The sequence below is a fragment of the Aedes aegypti genome, chromosome 3, assembly GCF_002204515.2.
Source record: "Aedes aegypti strain LVP_AGWG chromosome 3, AaegL5.0 Primary Assembly, whole genome shotgun sequence".
NCBI classification, from domain to species: domain Eukaryota; kingdom Metazoa; phylum Arthropoda; class Insecta; order Diptera; family Culicidae; genus Aedes; species Aedes aegypti.
The window spans coordinates 246,168,104-246,172,961 of record NC_035109.1 but is presented as its reverse complement, the minus strand read 5'-3'; positions in this window follow the sequence as shown (position 1 = coordinate 246,172,961).

The following is a 4,858-nucleotide window of genomic DNA, read 5'->3' as shown; positions in this document are numbered from 1 at the left end:
GGACAAACGTTGGCAAATATTTGGTGCACAGTGAAGCTAGATTTTTTTAACCCTGGATTGGAAATGGAAAGATACTATATTTGAGGGGCTCAAACGCCAAGTGATATTTTGGTCGATTTTCAGTTGAGTTGAGTTTAAGAGACTCTACTGTTTCCAAGCTATTATCAGTATTTTTTTCCGCTCAACAGAAAAAATAAAATAATTGTTAGAAGACTGAATGCTGAAAAATGTTTATAGTACATTTCCTCAAAAGTAGGTTTTGTCACTGACACCCCTTTGCTTATAACCTCCTCATTTTCATACCAGCTGTTACCACAAGAATGAGAAAACTTTTCATCTTCACACAGCTGAGATCTAGGACTTTTTTCAGAATTCCTCGTTAAATTTTGACAGCTATACTCTGTAGGGGAAATCAGGGTAAAACCGACACTGTGGGTAAGCTCGACACCCTTTGATTTTTCATGTTTAGAGCAGATTTTCATGCAGTTTCCACCACGCTCTATCTTAACATGTGAAATGTTGTGTTTCGAATGACATTACAACTGACACTACCAATAAACTGCCAAAATAAACAATAAAATCATATTGGATAACATAGAAGCAACAGCAGTTGCAATATTTTGCAGTTATTCTTTAACTATTCCGCATGTGAAATTTTTATAATGTCATTATTTGTTTTGCGTCTACGTCATCATTTACTATTATTACGTTGATACAACATGAAGGAGAAATTAATTTCTGACTTTTCGACAGCTGAAAACGTTATTGAAAAATAAATGTCCACTCGGGGTAAGATCGACACTTTCATTTGGGGTAAAATCGACACCTTACTTTGCTTCATAATCTAACTGCAGGGAATCTTTCTAATCGGAAGACTATCTCTGTAGTTTATGTAAGTCTTTATTTTCGAATTCCAGTGAAGTTTACGGATTGCGAACTTGTTAACATGTAAAATATGACACTATATGACTTGCCACAAGCTATCATTAAGTATTAAAAAATATTTCTATGTTATCACGTTTCAACTTATTTGATGAAGCTTAAAGATGTTTTTCTCATTTAAAATTGAAGAATTAATAGAATTTGAAATATTATCACATAAATTAATCTTGTTGTTTATTTACAAACCATGAGGTTCGACAGTTTTTCTTATCTAAAAATGATTACACTTTTCTGTTTTGTTAGAATAAAAAAGTATTTATTTTTACAATCAATCATTCGCTACAACTTAATCTTCGTAAGCATTCCATCAACACAAATTAATAATATCCATGTGCATTCATCCCAATTTTATAATCTTAACATTGGACATCTGAAATTTTCACATATATTTAGTGGATCTTTGGCCTCTCCTCAATAATTTACGTAATATGTGATTAGTCTTTTGGAGGAAGGGGTCATAAATGTCGAAAGTCATGTTTAAAGCATACTTTTAAATATTCATTGTGATGGTGATGTTCACAACGTATAAATTATACTCAAAGTGGATGTGTCGGTTTTACCCCAACAGGGTGTCGATCTTACCCGCACTCTCAATTGTCTCACCTTAAAATGATGAAATATCAATTTGATTTAAATCACTATATAACCTTAATATATTATACAGCGATCGCAAGGATTGATAGATTTATAACCAATATTTGATTCTACAACAGTTTTAGGTTCGTTTAACAAGCGAAAGTACACTAATTTTATCAATAAGCTTAGGGTGTCGGTTTTACCCCGAATTCCCCTATGTGTCTTTCATGATTTTTGCTAGGAATTTTATCACAATATTTTTCAGATATTTATGTTAATAGATTACTCCGAAAATTTCTAAAGGAGTTCATTTAGTGATTATTTCCAAAGGAATTTTCAAACGAATTTTCCAAGGGAATTTCTTTAAGAATTTTATTTAAAATACCTCAAGAATTCGGCCAGGATTTTCCCAAGAAGAACCAGTTAAATGAATTTATCCAAAGATTATTTCAGAAATCATCTGGAATCTTCCAAAAGTTCTGTGACAATTTTTAAAGAAAATCTTTATTCCTCTAAGGTTTTTATTTTTATATTTATTTTTTATAGTGATTCATCTATCGATTTTCCTGGGACATCATGGACACATGGAAATTTTTTGAGAAACTTTTCAAGAATTTTTTTGTAAAACTACAGGGAGTTAATACTTGGATCAAATGCCTGAAAATTCCAAGAAATGAATTCAAGGAAATTTGGATTTTTTGGAGGAAACGTGGATCAATTCGCAAAGAAATCCACATGAACAAGCGGAGTATTTCTTGCAGCGTTTCTTGAAAAAAAAAAACTCTTCTCAAAAATCTTAGACGAAATTCTCAAAAAGCCTCTTGAATCTGGTATGATCTCTGAAAGTTTCTTTGGAGCCTGTGTAATTTTGCAACAGGATTCAAAGCAAGCACCATTTTGGTTAAAATAGATACTTTAGAAACCTTTCATTAAAAATAGAGACTTTTTAGGAACTTGCATCGAAATAGAGACGAAGTCTCTGAAAAGAGACCTACAACCAGTCCTGTCTTTAGGATCATACATTGGATCAACTTTTGTTATCAAATTGCTTGTCTTTACAATCAGTGAGGATGTTCTAATTTCCTCAACTATTTCTAGATAACAAATCGATGAATCATGGGTAGGACAATCCTTTGACTGTCCTACCCAGGTGTTTTTGTACGTAGTACATGTCGTAGTACATGTCCCATGGAGTCTTCGAACGTCGGGTGCTTAGGACGATCTTCGGCGGTGTGCAGGAGAACGGTGTGTGGCGGCGAAGGATGAACCACGAGCTCGCCCAACTCTACGGCGAACCCAGCATCCAGAAGGTGGCCAAAGCTGGAAGGATACGATGGGCAGGGCATGTTGCAAGAATGCCGGACAGCAACCCTGCAAAGATGGTGTTCGCTTCGGATCCGGTTGGTACAAGAAGGCGTGGAGCGCAGCGAGCTAGGTGGGCGGATCAAGTGCGTATCGATTTGACGAGCGTGGGGCAGAACCGAGGATGGAGAGATGCGGCCACGAACCGAGTATTGTGGCGTGAAATTGTTGATTCAGTGTTATCTGTGTAGATGTTAACTAAATAATGAATGAACATGTCCTACCTGTCCTACCCACTTCCCGCGCCACTGTTTGTACTAATCAGTAATGGTGGTTAAGTTTCAAAGCCAACGTGTGATCAACAAGGGTGGAGGGCGGCTGTCAATTGGGAGTAAAATTGAAAAGCCGCCAACCTAAGTCCAGAACCAGTTTTAAGGCTTAAAACTATTTCGTTCTTCACTTTAACCACTCTAGTAGCATTTCAGGCCTTATCATAGTTTGATAATAGTCTGAACTAGTAGACTGCAAAACTACGGTAAGGGCTGATTGCTGCTAGGGTACACAGTGACCATTTGCTTAGGAACGTCTGTGTGATGAACGCAATAGAGGCTTATAAAAGCAAATGCTGGGAAGGAGCTTAGGGCAGATTAAAAGTGCCAGTACTACCCCTATCGCTACTGACAAAAAAAAGTAATCGTTCTCATGATGTATTTTAAATTTTATCTCTGTCTTCGTTCAATATTAAATTCATATCAAAAAATATAAAAATAGAAGAAAATATTAGAAAAAAAAGTTATTTTTTCCCTATTCAACAATTAGGTAATATAATATTGATTTCTTATTTTGATAAAAATCATTCGTTTGAATGTTTTATTGTTACTCTCTGGGAAAATGTTTGAAACGTGTAGGAAAAGTTTTGGTTCTGGTGCTTGTTTCAATAGGTGTCACTTACCCCGGGTATAGAGATATTTTGGGGTAAGTTAGACTATAGAAATTTTCATATGAAATGAAAACAAAATACCTGTTTATTGTAAGCAGCATGTAACAATACTTAAATTTGTAGCTTACCGATGGTAACTCGATTTATTGCACAATTATTTTTTGCGAGCCAATGCAGAACGTGAAACGTGTCACAATTTATCATGCAAGTTGAAAATGGTGCTGAGCTGACAACAGTTACATGGAGCACATGGTAATTAAAATAACAAATATTTTTGAACTAAATACTTTTCTTATCATTCCATCTTCAACTTTCTAGAAGAATACCCCATTGAAAAACTTTTCCTAAACGATCTATTACGGAATGTCCCACTTACCCCGGATTCTCACTTGCCCCGGGGTTCCTTACTACGTTTTGTACTACTTAGGTACTGTAATCCGGGAGCAAATTGATCACTGGGGCGAGTTTGATCAGGTCGATACCAAAACAAACTTCCTTCCAAGGATACTGAAGGTTTCGCTGGCACCACAGACATTCCATGTATTCTCATTTATAGATGTCTAATGGTGATTTTGAAGTATTTCATTTTTATTAGGGTCAGTTTTGCATAGAAATATTCACTTTTTTTGAAGGTGTAAGCAATACAGCTGGAAATGTCGGTGCTTAGCATTCCACTGGTACTATGCGTACATATCAACTTTGAGTGTTTAAAATGTTGTGTAAGCTTAAGTATGGACTACTGAACTCATATCTGATATCATTCAGCATATCAAGCATAGTATTTTGCTAATAAAACCATTTATTCTCAAATAATGTGCTTATTTCAAGGCAAATTGCCTACATTTAGGCGTATTAGGCAGATTTTCAAATTTTAATTTTGCAATAAAATGATCAAATACTCGAGTTGTAAGAATTTCGACATCATTTTCGGATTCAGGAGACTCAAATTTAGTAGATTTTTTTATTCTTAAACCTGCTTTGTTATATGATGATCCATTTTGCCCCAGAGGCTCATTTGATTTTTTGATATTGAAACTCGTTTTATGATATGTTAAATATTATTTCATGAAAATTCGATAACATAAACTGATAAAGATC